Source organism: Notothenia rossii, assembly GCF_949606895.1.
Source record: "Notothenia rossii genome assembly, chromosome: 1".
Taxonomy (NCBI): domain Eukaryota; kingdom Metazoa; phylum Chordata; class Actinopteri; order Perciformes; family Nototheniidae; genus Notothenia; species Notothenia rossii.
The window spans coordinates 70,860,523-70,878,756 of record NC_136912.1 but is presented as its reverse complement, the minus strand read 5'-3'; the positions used below and the strand labels follow the sequence as shown (position 1 = coordinate 70,878,756).

Below are 18,234 nucleotides of genomic sequence, written 5' to 3'. Positions count from 1 at the left end.
ACGGCTCCCAAAGTGGGTAAGTCTGGCGACTAAACGCTTGTGGCTCTGTGTGTACGCCCTATACCAGGGGTGGGGAACCTCCGGCCCCCGGGCCGTATACGGCCCGCGAGACCATTTGATGCGGCCCTCGATTTAATTTATGAACACACGCAAAAAAGAAAACAATTAAAGAAATCTAGACCGCAAAATAATTAAACAAGCGAGTGCCTGTTTTCCCTGGCCAAGGTCAGGGTCCTTGAACACGAGCCTAACGTGTCATCACGTGGTATATGTCTCGTCTGACAGGGGTGCAGTTCTGACGGAGGGCACCAGAACGCGGCTCCGGCACTTCCAAAAATTGCAGTACCCATAAGGAGCCGTACCAACCCAGTCTCATAACAAAACGTGTAATAACTACGTTAGTCCACAACTTGGGACGTAGTATTTCTACAAAAAAGCCTCTGAAATTGTAAGATCCCTACGTTTTTTTTCACCATTCATTCCAATGGCTGGCGTCTCAGGGCCACCGTACTATACAACGTTTTCATTGTTACCAAGGTGGTTACTAGGGATGCTGCTATCGATATTATTTCTGTTATGTTGTGTAACTGTTTAATGGTGTTATCTTTATTGCTACCCCCTTCCCCCGTCAATGTATAGTGTTGGTCCACAGCGCAAACGTATTAGTTTAACAAAATCCGCATCTAAAATGGTGGCTTAGATACGTTATTTTCCACTGTGCAATTCTCCATTTACTCAACAATAACACATAATTATCCTTGTGTTTATTTATTTGTTTGATTAATAAACACAAGTTGGAGTCCGTCAGGACCGAGGGTCAGTAGTAATATTCTTCCCGCTTCCATCACATTAGTATGCATACAAAAGTGACAGGTCACACCTCCCCCAATTATGCAAATGAGCTAAGTCCCGCCTCCCCTTTGATCGAGGTGTGAGATCTCAAGTAGGTGTGATATCCCAAGTAGGTGTGAGATCCGTAGATAGGAGGGGGGTGGTGTGAAAAGCCCCCACTGTTGCGCCTTATGGTGTATAATACATTTTTTAAATAAATGCTGTTTCAATCACATTAGTATGCATAAAAACTGACAGGTGGGCCCGCCCCCAAGTGTGTGTGTGTGTGTGTGTGTGTGTGTGTGTGTGTGTGTGTGTGTGTGTGTGTGTGTGTGTGTGTGTGTGTGTGTGTGTGTGTGTGTGTGTGTGTGTGTGTGTGTGTGTGTGTGTGTGTGTGTGTGTGTGTGTGACGGTCTCCCCTAACCCCCTGCTGTGGACCGGGGCTACATCAAATCTTATTTTAGCCCCTAAAGAAAAGCCCACCATAAATATAATTATTACAAATAGTATTGATGTATGTTACCACTTTCCTTCTTCATCAGACAGCGGGGTGACTGTGTGAGCCTGGCCCTGCCCCCTCCTCCCCCCCCCCCCCCCCCTTCTTGCCATCTTATCAATAGACAGAGGGGGGATGTAATTTAAAAACACTTACCTCACACTTGTATTTGTTCTCTCTAAAACACAGTGTCTGTAAAGGTGGGGGAGACTTTCTCCCCCCTTGCTGCCATCTCTCTCTGTTTCTGCTGATGTGTAAAATATACAAAATAACGTTTTATATACTTACTCTATTGTTAAAAGGTGATGAAGTTTGCAGCGTAAGCCAGCCATCAGTGTTCTAGTTTTAAGGTTTTGCATACCTCAAAGTATGTCTAAAAGTATCTTGGCAAGAGAAAAAAAAGCCAAAATTCGCCTAGGCCATTAAAAAGAAACCGAATTGCTGCTAAGAAATAAGTTCAGAAAGCTATGACTCCAGTGGAACACTGTTAGAATCAAAAGTAACTCTCAATGTATTCAGACAGAGTATGCAGATTGGGGCTGATCAGAACAAAGAAAGCACCTTTTGCCTTCCTAGTCAAAAGTGTTGTTTAAGTTAGTCTGCACACACTCCCTTACTGTCACCCTTACCTCTTCCTATGGCTGTCAGGCCTTTTGGTGTGTGTGTGTGTGTGTTGTGTGTGTGTGTGTGTGTGTGTGTGTGTGTGTGTGTGTGTGTGTGTGTGTGAGCCTGGCCCTGTCCCCTCCTCCCCCCTTCCTGCCATCTTATAACTAGACAGAGGGGGGATGGATTTTAAAAACACTTACCTTACACTTGTATTTGTTCTCTCTAAAACACAGTGTCTGTAAAGGTGGGGGAGACTGTCTCCCCCCTTCCTGCCATCGCTCTCTGTTTCTGCTGATGTGTAAAATATACAAAATAACGTTTTATATACTTACTCTCTTGTTAAAAGGTGATGAAGTTTGCAGCGTAAGCCAGCCATCAGTGTTCTAGTTTTAAGGTTTTGCATACCTCAAAGTTTGTCTAAAAGTATCTTGGCAAGAGAAAAAAAAGCCAAAATCCACCTAGGCCATTAAAAAGAAACCGAATTCCACGTTTTACAAATGAACAGACACAAATTCAGACTTGACTACTTGGCAGTTGATTAAAGCAGATTTGTCCTTTTTCATCTCTCAAAGGTTTGGGTCCTGTTCAACACTGGGTACAGCAATATATTCAATATACAGTCATTTGTACGTAAATATGTTTTAAGTTGTAAGCACTTAGAAATATACATTTGATTGCATTTAAAGTGGCTGTAGACAACTTATCATAATGAAGTAGTTGATTGCACAAATTTGTAATGGATGTAGAATAAAGACGACATTAGCATTTAAATTGGCTCCCTATAAGACTCGCTTTCTCTATGAAATGATGTCTGGCTCTGAGTAGTGTTCTCCCTTTCACAATAAAAGCCCAAACACAATACTTTCTAAATCACTGCAGGAAGTAATGTGCTAAAATGCAAATACAAATAGCTTACAGTAGCTCCCAATTAGTTGAACAATTGGAAAACCGCAAGGGCTGTGGAAACTTCTACTGGCAAAGGATTGTGGATGCAAATTATGCAAAAACGAAGAAAAAACATTCTATCTAAAGCTATATAACACAATCTGCATATTGACAGTATGAGTACAACAAAAACAGAATGCATGTTGATGCAAACGACGATTTTCAGTAAACGATCAATCAAAATCGAAAGGATCCAATGTATTTTTAAATGGAGCAGAAATAGAACTAGTCTCCCAGTTCAAGTATATTGAACAGGGAGTGTCATATTGGACTCGCACTTGACTTTTTAAGAAACATATCAAGAAAGTATCCAATACCATTAAATTCAACTTCAACAAATTAGACCTTTTCTTAACTGTCAATGCTGCAAAGTCATACCTCCACTGTATGATTCTATCCCACATTGAATACTGTTTTACAAACTGGTCGTTTGCTTGTGCGACACACCTGAAACCCATAGAACAGCTGTTCAAGAGAGCTATCCAGGTGTTTGGCAGAAAGCCACAGTCATACCACCACTGTACCATCCTTGAAAATCACAATTTCTTGAGTTTTTGACAATTCGAAGTCTTTTAAAAGTATGTGTTTTTTTTTAAATAATATTTACATGGGCTGGCGCCCCTCCCCTTGGGGGAATTCATCCACAGAAAACACACTGGACGCAGCACTATCAGAAACCAGAGGAGACTGTGAAGTCCACCACAGACGGACCACCTTTGGACAAAATGTCCTCTCCATTAAAGGCAACTCATTGTGGAATAGCCCCCCAACTGAGATACGGGATTGTCCCACTCTCAATAGTTTTAAAGGTCAACTTAAAGAATGGTTGAGCAACAAACAGACGTGTAATCACCGCTAAATAAATGCACTTTAACATCTCCTCTTGCACTTTTATGTAGCGCTTTTTATCTTATCTTGCACTTTATATATCATAGCTGCTACATTGTACTGCCATGTGGTAAATGCTTGTATGCTGCTCATGCTCTTTCTGCATATCATGTATTTATTTTTGCTGTATATATATATAAATGTCATGTTCTTATATGCTGTATGTGACGGGACTATAGATGGAAATTAGCTCAAAGCGAAAATCCAGCTCATTTACACTTGTAGGCATTATTTTTGTTTTAAAGTGTTCATCAATGTGCACTACGGTGGCCCTGAAGAAAATTAAACATTAAAATATGTTATCGATGTCCCCATTCCCAGTTTGTTTTGGGAATAATTGCGATGTTTACTATGTTTTGGTAGCTCTTAACAAAACAGAATTTTTGTAAAAGACTGCGACTCTAAAGGGAAAGTTTGTGATTTTAACACTGTTTCGATGAAACAATACATTATACAATATTACGACTTTTTGCCATATTTTTAACACAATATACTTGTACCTTTTTTTTTTTGTGGTTGTAGGGCTTCAAGATATTTTGCATGTCATGCATAAACACGGTGTCATCTTTTCTTGAAACTGACGTGCTGTCCGTTTTAAAAACAAGTTCAAGCTGTCTTTAAGATGTGACATCGCGCTCTGACTATTCCCCGTAAAATCGTGACAAACGATTACTTATTATTAAATTTGACCTCTTGCTGCTTGGTTGAAAATGATAGATGAAAAAGAACTTTTTTAAAAAGAGTCAAACAGAGAGGGACATTATACTGGTGAAAAAAACTCTCAATTCTACAGATGACTCCCCCCACTCAACGCAATAAGTCCCACCCCACTCAGCAAATAATCTAAAATGAAGGACCCCACTAAGACGACCGTTGAAAACTAGCCATGGATCTGAGAAAAACCAAGTCTGATGTAACCTACCCTTATTATCACCAGGATAACGGATATGGGCTTAATGAATGGATGTTACAAAGTAGGGGAGAGGATGTTCCCGAAGAAGAGCTCTCCTCTATATCATATCCATGTCAGGTCTTTAGGACAAAAGAGGACTATGATAACATGACATATGAAGAATATATTTTCTTTAAAAGATGGTATTATAGATAACCTCTATAGAAACAATATATCTCATACCACTCGCCAAGATCGCAAACGACATTTAGCAGATAAGAAAAGCAAAAGTAAAGAAAACCGAAGAAAAAGAAAAAGCAAAAGGAAAAGGAGAAGAAAAATGAAAAGCAAACGCAGAATGCGAATGAAAAGAAAAAGGACCATAGGACGGAAAACGAAAAAGACAAAGAGAAGGAAGGTGAAAAGAAAAAGGTACAAAGTGAAGAAATGTCAACTAACTATAGAGGAAGGTGTTGTAGACCCATTACCGGATCATAATAATCTTATAGATCATCTACCGCTAACCGACTGCTGCGAATGTGTTGAACAAATACCAAAAGCAAGGGCAGAGCTTTGCTTCAATATAATGAGAGAAAAAGCACGATACTACGGAATTGCCCAAATTGGCGACAGTGCCAGAGCATGTATTAAAAAACTGTTGGAGGATCTCTATTCTAGTATCGGTTGCCATTACATCGAAGGATATGCCAAAACGTGTGACGACATAGACAAAGCTTTTGAAGACAATTATATGGTACCTGCCCTTACAGCTAAACAAATTCTATGCCAGGTATTCAACAGACCACAAGAAGCACAAGGAGCCCCAGAAAGGATTACATTCAGAGCTAATAATGGTGAAACCGAAGAACAAGCAAAGCAGATTATAATCGTTGCGGGTGAAAGGATAGAGAATTTGATGTGATGTTAATGCATTTATCTGATATAAAAAATGCATTCGTTTACTTCCAAGAGACCCCTAAACATCTACTTGGGCAATGTGAATTGAACGATAAACCGATCACTGTAAATGAAACGCGGAGAGAGGCAGCAGTGCAAATCGTTAAGTCTATTACCTTGTATGCACTACGACATTAACTTGGTAAAATGTAATATGTTTTTCTGAAAATGGGGTGAATGTTGTGTTTTCAATTAAACAACCAAAACACATGAAAATGTGTTTTATTTTAGCTTTCATGTATAGTAATAGTATTGTAAACGAAACATTTAAAGTGGTCCTGGAATCTTCATTTTCCGAAACATTCTGTAACATTACCGAAGAAATGAAACAAACACCAAAAGTGTATCATGTGCTCTCATTGTATGCTCTGTTTGTAGATGTAATGCATCTTTGTGTCAAAAACAGCATACACATGAATATTTTTTTCTGAAGTGAAAAAAACTCCATCATGATATTTCCAGTAATCTGGGGAATTCTAAGCTGGGGACGGTCCTGGGGATGTTACAATCAGTATAACTATTGATTTTGTGTGTGAAAAAATTAAAATGTAAATAGGAAATTAAAAAAAGTTTTTACATTTTAAAAACGGTTGTCTTCATTATAGCAAGGGGAGCGTGTCTGATACATGTGTATTACGGTCCTTCACATGCACTGTTGTCTTCATTATAACAAGGGGAGGGTAACAGGGAAGATGTATGATACAAGTGTATTGAAACGTGTGTATTATACCCCCACAGAAACACAGAAACACAGAAACACTGAAACACTGAAACACTGAAAAACACAGAAACACTGAAACACAGAAACACCGAGACACAGAAACACAGAAACACAGAAACACAAAAACACAGAAACACAAAAGCACAAAAACACTGAAACACCGACACACCGAGACACAGAACCAAAGAAACACAGAAACACAGAAATACAAAAACACAAAAACACAGAAAACACAGAAACACAAAAACACAAAAACACAGAAACACAAAAACACAGAAAAACACTGAAAAACAAAGAAACACTGAAACACCGACACACAGAAACACCGAAACACCGAGACACAGAACCACAGAAACACAGAAACACAGAAACACAAAAACACAGAAACACAGAAAACACAGAAACACAAAAACACTGAAACACAGAAACACAAAAACACAGAAAAACACTGAAACACTGAAACAACACAGAAACACTGAAAAACACAGAAACACTGAAATACCCGACACACAGAACCACCGAAACACCGAGACACAGAACCACAGAAAACTAGAAACACAAAAACACAGAAACACAGAAAACACTGAAATACCGAGACACAGAACCACAGAGACACAGAAACACAGAAACACAGAAACACAGAAAACACAGAAATACATAATTAATAAATGGGTGAAAATTGCTTGTGCCCATAATGGGCAGCATTAATATATATACCCACATGCCAGCTAAGATCAGAAGAGCTTTATTTAACAGCTGGTCTTATGTTTGTGACCCCTCCTGTTGTTAATTGATAAGCCTGAAACATGCACTTGTCAAGGTTCAGAGGCACATTTTGCAAATATGGCAGTAGCCATCGATCATCTTAAGATAAGATATACTTTATTGATCCCAAGTTGGAAACATTTGCGTTACATCAGCATGTGTAACAGTTGTAAATATGCAGTGGTGTTTATTTGTAAATCATTTAGTATAATCACACAAATTCTGTGTTTTATATTTAATAATTCTATGTTCTTTATTTATTAATTGTTCAATACCTGACAAGGCCGGAGATGAAATATCTATCTTATAAGAGTAAAATACATATGTATAATATCAGTTAAAATAAGTGCTTCAACATAGTTAACATTGCTGGAGGTATGCACAAATATTGATAGATGTATTGTAATGCACTATTGAGGAACCTGCGACCCAAGTTTTTCATTCATTGCATAACTACACCGTTTGTGTATATGATATGTCAATAAACCTTAGAAAATCTTGAAATCTTGAAAGGGATGTGCAAAATAGTCATTATATACAGTCTTTAATTAACTATTAGTAGAGAATAGCGAGTAATGAACATACTTTAGGGATCCTATTAATATCTAATAATAAAAATAATGAAATTCAATAACATGCTTTAACCACTAGGTGTCCCTTTATATCAGCTGTGCACCTTTATGGTGTAAATACAGCCTATCTACCAATTGGATCAAATATAAAAGTCAGCCGAATTAGTGTTGATACTGCAAATAAACGTATTGTGTGAAAAGAAATGTAAGATGTTGTTTAATTGCTGATATATTTATGATCCACGTCACGTTTACAGTGTTGGCGGCAGTTCCTCATGTTTGTCTAGAAGTCTTCTCATCAGGGCTCTATAAATAGAGAACTACGGCAGATATGTAATATTTAATGCAGCCGAACCGTGTATGACAATGCCGTTATGTGATGACTTTCTAAGAGAAAAGCAAGCACACTCGGAATAAAGTATTATTTTATTTTTAAAAAATGTTTTCGGTCTGTTTCCGGTATTTGTTAATGACGATGTGATGTGAGATGTGAGACTGGAATTGCACAGGGGAAAATAACGTATCTATGCCACAATTTTAGATGCGGCTTTTGTTAAACTAATACGTTTGCGCTGTGGACCAACACTATACATTGACGGGGAAGTGGGTAGCAATAAAGATAACACCATTAAACACTTACACAACATAACATAAATAATATCGATAGAAGCGTCCCTAGCAACCACCTTGGTAACAATGAAAACGTTTTATGGACACAATTTCCTGAAGTAATCTTCATAATAACTAGCAAACTAATCATGTACATCCACTGCACACATAATCTGAAATAACAACTCATATTTCTCGCATCAAATGACATCAAAACGCATTTTAATGGCCAAACTAACTTTATTTTCCACCGAGAATAAAACGAAGTTCGGCCATGTTTTTTTTTTCTGCAGGGAGAAATTTGAAGATCACGTGAAATAGACGCCAGCCATTGGAATGAATGGTGAAAAAAAACATAGGGATCCTACAATTTCAGAGACATTTTTGTAGAAATACTACGTCCTACGTTGTGGACCAACGTAGTAATTACACGTTTTTTTGTGAGACTGGGTTGGCCGTACACATGCCGCAGTTTTTGCATGGCTGTGTCTTAGTTGTAAGCCCAGTGGCGATCTGTTCATCTGTCATACTGATCATACAGTCAATAACTTTGTTGTTATTAGCATCTGGTTAGCTAGCTATGCTAACGAATATAAGAAGCTTTTTCTCCAACCAGTGAGGTAAAGGCACATCTTTATATGATCATTATAGTTGTAAAAAAATAAGAGAATAAAGTAAACAGGTATAAAATACTATACGACGGTAAAAAGTTGTTATTAATAAACAAGAATACAGTTTGAAAGGGGAGTGCTTTGTAAAATATTCATAAAGAAAAATAAATCTGCTTACAGTTCTGTTTCATATGGGTGTTGAGATATGTATCCATAGATCTCTTAATGTTGCTCTCAAAGTGCACCAGATTGATGCTTTTAACTTCAATATTTAAAAAAAGATCTTCCCCTAGAGGAGGTTTTTGATGTATTATGTCGCGGAAGTACAGCGCCACTTACAGGCCCGTCATATGTACTACAGCGTCTCCAGCGGTTTCGAGCGGTTTCGTGTGGACAGACACGTTTCTTGAGCCGATTCCGTGTGGACGGAAGACTTTTTTGAAATCGACTTCGGTTCGAAATCGGTTTCGTCTCCGTTTCTTCTCCCTGTCGGCCTTAGTGACCTCCTCCTGGGAGATTGGTGTTGATCCCCCATCATCCTACAAATCTGCCTCTTCCATAGAAGGCGGATTTGTCTGGTTCAGGAGTTCCTCAATGTGTTCCTTCCACTGCCAGAACACCTGAGGGACAAAAGACCTTGAGACCTTGGCTCTCCTCCGTGGCTTTGAACACCTCCCACTCTGGTTCATTGCCCCAGCTTTCCGAGAGATGCCTGAAAATATTCACTGGAGGTGTGAATTGAACGCCCCTTGGACTTGGGACTCCTGCAGACGTTCCCAGTTCACCCAAACTACACGTTTGGGCTTAGCAGGTTTATCCAGATGCTTCCCCTGCCACTCGACTCAATTCATCACCAGATGGTGATCAGTTGACAACTCCGCCCCTCTCTTCACCCGAGTGACAAACAAAACACCGCTCAGGTTCAAATCAGGGAGGCCGTTCCTCCCAATCACGGCCCTCATAGTGTCTCCATCGTTGCCCACATGTGTGCTGAAGTCTCCCAGCAGGACTAAGGAGTCCCTTTCAGGAGCCCAATACAGGACTCTTTCCAAGGTCTCCAAGAAGGCACATACAACAGCAGAGTCTCCACCCTCCATAGCATTCAGTCTCCTGTCCACAGGGGTAAACTCCCAAAAAGTGACAGCCAACCTGTTACCAACCTAACCCAACCTGTTAGTATCCCAACACCCACCTGGCCTCTCACACCTTGGGCATCTCAGAAGAAAAATAGGGTCCAACCCCTATCAAGGGGTAAGGTTCCAGAGCCACCGCTGTGTGTTGGGCTGAGCCCCTACAGGTCCAACTAAAAAGCTCCACTTCCCTCACAAGCTCTGTCTCCTTCCCCCTCAGAGGGGTGACGTTCCCCGTCCCCAAAGAAAGCTTCTGCCACCCGGGTCTGGCACGTGGAGACCTTCTACTTTCAATGCCATCCTTCTGGTAAAGCAGCCGACCCCATCGAGTTCTCCCGTTGGTTGTTGGCCCGCAGGACGGAGAAGTGGAGGTAGTGCCGACTTTGCTTTTTCGGGCTGTGTCCGGCTGGGCTCCGTGGAAAATCTAGCCACCAGATGCTGATGAGTCATCCTTCTGGGCCTGGCTCCAGACGGGGTCACCAGACTTCCTACGGGCCGGTTCACTTCACTCCTTATGTTGTTTTGCATGAGGTCTTCGGTTTACCACTCTAAGTCTGGCCCCTCGTCTGAGACCAATTTGCCATGGGAGAACCTACCAGGAACACAAGGTTCCAGACAACACAGCCCCCAGGTTCACCCAAACCTGTCCACCACGACAAGTTGATGGTTCCTGGAAAAATTCTAACATTATATAATAATTTCAGATATTCATTTTGTCTTTGAAAACCATTCTGATAGAGGCAGGTTGTTAATTAATCAAGCTGTCAACAACATTTGCAACACCACCCCACCCTATTAAACTCTGTACATGTGTGTGTGCGTGCCTGAAATTGAGGAGGAGATAGTTTAAGGAGGACAGACTTTCCATGTGTGTGTGCATGTTTGTGTGTGTGTTTTTATGTAACACTTGGTTGTCTATTCAGTGGCAATAATTGTCCGTCCTCTGCCAGGCCGCCTCCTCCACACTCTCAGCTTCTTGCAGATCATATCATTCTTTTCAGATTGCAATAAGATTAATGTTCTGCATTTCCTCTTTATTCCTAACTATTCTCTTGCCGCATATCGTGTTCCATCATGTTTTTGGGTGCAAGCAAAAAAAGTTGCGATGGCAATTCCTGTGTGCTTCGCTTTGTGTATATTCAAATTTTGATTTTATCTCCTAACACTAACACAGATGAGAGGCAAAAAAATGATTTGCTCGCTTGCAAAAAGGATATTAATGTTGTTCTTTTTTAATGTCACCTTCTGTGTGCTAATTTGCATGTTTCCACTGTGGATGCTGTGTTACGTAAGGTCTCTCTTTGCACTCATGGCAGTGAATCAAATTTTGTCTCTGCTTTTATACCAACATAAATAACATCATACTGTATATGATTAAATGTAAAATACTTTGTTTTGCCCAATTATTTAGAAATGTTCTAGTCCCTCCTCATTCCTCTTTTTAGGTGTTTTGGGTATAATACATATTCAAATACACTTGTCAATCATCTTCAAATTATGCAAGGCAAGCCAAGTTCATTTATATAGCACCTTTCAACAGAGGGTAATTCAAAGTGCTTTTAAAAAATAAAAGACATTAAGAAAATGGCATTTAAAAACAGTCATTGAAAAGCAAAGATAATAAAATAAACATTAAAAGAAAAAATACATGAATAAAAGTTTACAGTGCAGTTTAAGATAGGAAATTAGTAGTGCAGTGTATGTAATGTGTCATAAAACAGTGAAAAAGGACACTCAATTTCTGGCTTTGAGCAACCATTTCAAAGGCCTTGTACTCTTTGAGTAGATAACACCAAATAATACATTTACATTTACAAATACCCTGAAAAAAGCCTGCGTATAAGCCATTCAGTTGTGCTAAACTAGCTCTTTTGGCGGAAAAAACAATGTCTTATACAATTCATTTAAATTCCCTGTTGAGGTTTTACTTATATAAAATATGTCCCCGGATCTCAACCTTTTTCCACCCCGCTGCATCCATCCCCAGCTGTCCTTCTGCACTTCACATTCACGTTTCCATCTCTTCAACCACAACATCACTGAGCGCCGCTTCTCCACTTCACAGATGTGCTTGGGTTGTCCTTGGAGATTTCCCTGTGCAAACAAAGCTCTCTTCCCCCTCTGTCTCTCTCTGAATCCACCCCCTCTGCCTCTCGCTCTATCCAACTCTGCTGCTCTCTTACCCCCGCCAATGAGCATGTCGTGTGTAGCTCCCACTCGCTGGCATAAGAAACACTAGATTTCTTCGGTTCCGAGCTGCACAGATACATACACAAACGCACCAGCATTGGCTAGACGAAGGCTGTGTTCTGCCAAACAGACCTTGGGGATAGGCTGTGATAAATAAGAAGGGGAGAAAGAGTCCAGCATCTCTCGCACACACAAGACTCAAGGTAAAGGATCCATATTATTTTGTTAGATAACAAAGAGTTATGTAATTCTGCTCTAGACACAGAGCTCATATGCATGATGTGGGTGTTTCCTAAAAGGTTCACAGGTTGATTATTATCTACTGCATTGAATAGAGCTTATGGCTACATCAATGAAAACATTGTTAATGGAATGATAACATCTATGTGGCTAATAAGGAAAACAGTAATCAAACTATTGGAGTAGAGGAATACAAGCTGCATAAGAGTGTTAGCCAAAAATCCAGCTAATTTTAATGATGTTTGTGTACACTGGCTGCATGTCCACATGTCTACCTGAGTGATCTCTTTACCATTCATGGTTTCTGTCCCATTTATTGTGAGACCTATAAGAAATCCGTTCAAACCTTCCCACATCCTCTGCCTTGATGCTGAAAGCTCCAAGGGCTTTTCAGTCTAGCAAATGTCAGTCATCACAGCAATCAAAGTTGGAGCTGAGCTTTGAAGCCTACACAAGTGCCACCTATGATTGAGGTATACACCCAAACCCTTCCATAACATTCAGATGTTTGACTTTTGAACCTACCAACTCCTACTTACCCTACCTTTGTATGTCAATCATGTCATAGTAATCTATAGGATTACATGTTAAGATGTTGCAGAGTAATGTTATCCAAAGCCGTAAATTAAGTTACCCTTCTGTGTGTTGTGATCCGAGCTTCTGTGCTTTGTTTACATATCTAATACCAATGCGTGCAGGAGTACCTGTTTGGCTAGTCATTGCTCTGAATTGCGCTAAATAGGCGGCTATGAATGATCACGCTATCCCGACCCACAACATTTCCACAGAAGTGTAGCAGGCACCCTTTGGTTCACACAAGTTAAATCACTTTGCTCTGTCCGCACTGTTGCCATAGGTTGCAATGTAAGGAGGATGTGTTATACCTTTTGACAGAGCGAGGCTAAGTTATCCTCCTGATTGCAGTGTTTGTTCTAAGCTAGCTGGCTACGTGAAATCGTTTTTTATTTTACGTGGTATCTAGATATTCTCACCAATTCTCAAATAAGCCTTTCTCCCACAAAATGTCTTGTATTTTTATTTTTAAACATTTGCTATACCAAGACATTACAACATGAGATTAATTAGCATGAGTTACCACAGCCAGCTATTTTAGGCAAAAACAAATAACATAGTGTACTTACAGTCCACTTTTGGACACACGTTCCACATGAACATGTTGTGTTGGTAGGAAGTACGTTTTACCCACGTAAATAAATAAGTATTGTTGTATAAACAAGGCTTAAACATATTTGTATTATACATGCATATTCCAATTGCCATTTGTGTTTCACTGATTATCAAAATAATTGGCATTTTTTTTCTCAATTGACTAAATGAGTTTATTTATTGTTGCAGCATTGATCTGCATTAATCCAGTGACATTGCTGTGCTAACCCAGTCTCACAGCCTTTCGTGTTATGGTCACAACATTTAATCTATTGATTTGTGTTCACCAACACGATTTTCCCCTTTTTTTCATGTCACACAGAACGATTTTAAAAACAATGTATTTCTATTGGTAGTATGTTTCATGCCTGCACCACATATTTTTGTCCGGTCGGGTCTTGAAAGACCGGAAGCTGTGTGGTTCATAAAAACATTTTCTTACTCAATATCGAATTACTTTTTTTGCCGTCCGTGAGGAAAATAAATGGGTCTCAGAGCCTCAGAATACGGAAATCTGTATTTTTTGTAATCTTTTTTTCCTCCTAATTTGTTATTCTTTTCCAAATAACACTCTGTTATTTACTCAACAATAACACACAATTATCCTTGTTTTTATTGATTTGTTTGCTTCTATAATATCGGGCTTTTTCGCCGTCCGTCAAGAACTGAAGTTCAAAATAAAGTCACTGGAAATAGACGTGCGATACACACCGAACTGTTTACCCAAGATCCTCAGCTATGGTTGAAGCTCTGTGATTGGATGTTCTAGCCGCAATGCACGTTGGGATAGGTGTTAATGCGATATGAAATAACTATCAACAGAATTGCGTTGCCAGGCAACAGCTTGGGGTGAAAACAGTATTTCCGATCTCAAAGTTTGCATATTAATCTGCAGTACTCATCACCTAAAAACATCAGTTTATCCTTGTTAATTACACAACATTGATTGGTTTAAATTGTGTCCAATGCTTTTGTGTTTTCCCCCTTCGATTCAGAGAAACAAATAGTTTTTTCTAAGTTTAGGATGGCCGAAGACACTACACTACCCATAATCCTCAGCTTTTGTTTGGGACTACAGTCCCTTTTCTTGACAAGCTCTGTGATTGGATGTTGGAGTGGCAGTGTGCCTAGGTTATGCCGAGCGTCAGACAGCTCTATCAAATGGAATTAAATCACGGCAGACTATCCAAAACCGGACTCGAACGGGTCCAGTTTTTCCTAAAATTGGAAGTTATAAATACTGAATTAAGAATACACTGAGGGTTTAAGAGGATGTTAAACACATGTGTGTAATCAGATTTTATATATCAAATTGTAAAATGGGTGAAAATACATTTTAACCATATTTGAGCCAAATTTGACAGTGCCCCCTGTTTTGACTATACTCACATGATAGCTGAGGTCAAGAGCTCTCTATAACAGTATGTTCCATGTCTGTAGTCCCTTTGTTGCTTAATTATAAGCCTTCAAACATGCACCAAGGTCAGTATTTCAAAGCAGGAGCCATGTGGAATCTTCATACTGACATATGTTACTCTCCAGGTCAATACCTTTACAACAATGTATTTGGTGTACCTCTACGGCAGAGTTTTAATTTTCTCATTTCATGGTCACAAGCCATCCCAGGCGTATAGTTTCAGAGAGTTATAGAAGCTTTTTTGTTTATTTGTTCTTGTTTTATGGAAATAGTGACCAAATTGTGTCACCTTCAGAGATTAAAATTAGGGCCGGGACTTTAACGCGTTAATTAAGATTAATTAATTACACAAAGATTAACGCGTTAAAAAAATTAACGCGTTAAAAAAATTAACGCATTTTAATCGCAGCGCGGAACGTTTCTCACTGGATGAGTTTCAGGGGTACCAATTATACTGGAGCACCAACTAACGTTCATGACTTCAGACAACAACAAACCACAGTGAACAATTGTCAAACATGAACGAAGAAGCTGATGAGACCGCTTTGGTTGGCCCCGTGAATGGGACATTTTGTTTTAAAAAACGGACGGATGGAAGCGTCAATAAGAGCACGGTTGTTTGCAAATTATGCAAAAAGGAATTCGCATATCACCGCAGCACATCAAGCCTCAAGTATCACCTCAATGCCAAACATATAGCAGCTAGCGTGGAAGCTAGCGTGGACGTTAGCCCGACTCGGAGTACAAGGACCCACACCCAATTCGCGTTGATCAAACAGTGGCCTATGCAACAGAGAGATTTTATTTTTCATCAGGATATTGGAAGAATAGGAGGGATTGAGGTCAATCACTGGCACTTTTTTATTTTATTTTAAATGGTACACTTTATGTTGAACTATTTATTACGTTGTTGGTGCAACTGGCATTTTATGTTGAACTGTTTATTGTTTTGGCCAAGGTTATTGAGAGAGTTGGACTGAAATTGATTAGATTTTTTAAATCAACTGTTGGTAAATCAACAAAGTCTGTTATGGCCTCTGAAGCAACAGAGAGATGTTTTCTAATAGTCAGGGTTTCCAATGTTCTGAATGTACTTGAAAGTATTGTGTTTTACTTAAAAAACAAAGTGTTATAGTTTACAGAAGGTCTACCTACCTATAGGCTACCTGAATCTCTGAAATGTACTATATTCCTAAATATGCTATTACTACACTTTATGGCAAAAATTGCACTTGTCTGTTGGTCTTGGTTAAGTACCACCTTGAAAAAAATAAACAATGTTTTGTTGCTTAAGCTTATGTATTCAGTCATTATTCAATGGTATACTAAAATCCATGTGAAAAAAATTGCTTCTCACTGTTCTCAGGTCAAATATTTATATGTGATCAAAAATGCGATTAATTTCGATCAATTAATTACAAAGCCTCTAATTAATTAGATTAATTTTTTTAATCGAGTCCCGGCCCTAATTACAATACTAGAGTCTGTTTCATTAGCCAATGCAAGCATACAACGATTGTGTTTTGGCATTGCGCCTTAACCTCTTAAGCCTGAGGGTCCCCCCAGTGGACCCCCCCACCGTTTTTTTTACGAGACTATGTCAAAGGGCTTCTTAACATTTATGAAACTATTAATGTTCCATACCCTTTTAACGATAAGAAACTCAGCTAACTAACAATATGAATCATTTTTAGCTAAAAGAAACACGAGTAATACCAAGCCTTTGAATTAGCATGGAGCAAAAAAATGCTAACTAATGCTAACGGACTTTTGCACAGCACTCACGGTAGCAATGCCCTTATTACTTATCGTCACTGCACAAACAAGACATCCGATTAAAGCTGAGACTCCACAGATTCCACACATGTAATGTCATCACTCTATGACCCCAAATTGTGGAGCTATCAGCCAGAAAAGAGAAAGTAAACAACATCCGGTTTCATAAATATGACAATAATTACGTCTTACCTTTTTTGATTTGTGATCAAAAGTTGTGTTCACCGGAATAAAAACGCTGCTCAAGGTTAATCCAATGTCTTTGTGTCACGTAGACATTTTTACTGATAATCCACCATCATATTTATGGCAATATACTGGGTATAAAGTTTTGCTGTCCAGGCTTGTACTTTCAGATGTGCTTAGTTTGCTTCTCTATTAAGTCCGCAATGGTAATGTTTACGTGGATTTGGGAACTGCCCATCGATTCTATTGGATGTAATGGTTAAGAAAAAGGTGTAAATCACCCAAATCGACCAATGGGTTCCAGTGATATGGTCCTGCGTAAAGTATGAAGAATGCCAGCCAGCGTAAGCACTTTACGCAGCAGACTTTACTTATTGTTTACTATACTTAAGGAAGCAGGAATTGCAGGACCCAGGGCGCAAGGAGCACAGAGCGGACAGCAGATAACGGAATTGCAGCTTTATTGCTTATAGATTATCAGAACATATCAAAGGGGACACAGCCACATTGGATATTAATCTATGGATTAACTACATCATCGTTTTTATCATTTTAATGCCATTGAAAACCAGTTTAGACCAGACAAAGACGAAGGTAAGCCATGTTAGCATTTTGTAGCTACCTAGCGCCACTTGTTTTGATTTACGTTTTTGTTGATGACGTCGCAAGTTTGTATCTTTCAGTGTTTAGCTGAGCACCGATAGATTCTGTATCTTTATGATCATAAACGATGTGTTGCATGGGCAGCTAGGATAAGTAATAAGGGAGCTAGGAATAATTTTCTGTGCAGTAATAGGTTAGCATTTTTCGCTCGGGGCTAATCCAAAGGCTCACTGTTAGCATTGTGGGGCCTAAGAGGATAACAGAGTTTCAATCAGGAGAGACGTGATGTATGGAATACATGTTTATTATCGGGTCACATTATATAAATGAAACATAATGATGACAGATTATAACAGTGAATAAAATGGTGTTTGGCGATTAGGCCCAGGTTTTGTAGGATATCATTCGGGAAAGGAAAGAACCGTTTCCGATGAACCCCCCTGGGTCTAGACACTGGTGGTGGTGATAAGTGGTTAGGTCCGGTTGGAAGGGAGAAGGTTAAGCTTGGCCCTGAGTTGGAAGCAGGAGGCGAAGGGGTGGAGTAGGGTTGCGCGTTGACACCTGGAAGACAGCTGATGGAAAAGGGGAGAGCATATATAGAGGGATTAACAGGTGCGATAATTAGGCTTGTG

The 18,234-nt window shown here is 39.4% G+C and overlaps 1 protein-coding gene across 1 annotated transcript in view; it reads left to right on the top strand.

Annotated features, from left to right (window-relative positions):
• The first annotated feature begins 12,171 nt into the window (after window positions 1-12,171).
• The window catches only part of rgs8 (regulator of G protein signaling 8), a 67,138-nt gene continuing 61,075 nt past the window's right edge, over window positions 12,172-18,234 (top strand). Inside the window, exon 1 of the mRNA XM_079641807.1 lies at window positions 12,172-12,416. The gene's annotated coding sequence lies outside the window, so the exon portion shown is untranslated. The remainder of the gene's footprint in view (window positions 12,417-18,234) is intronic.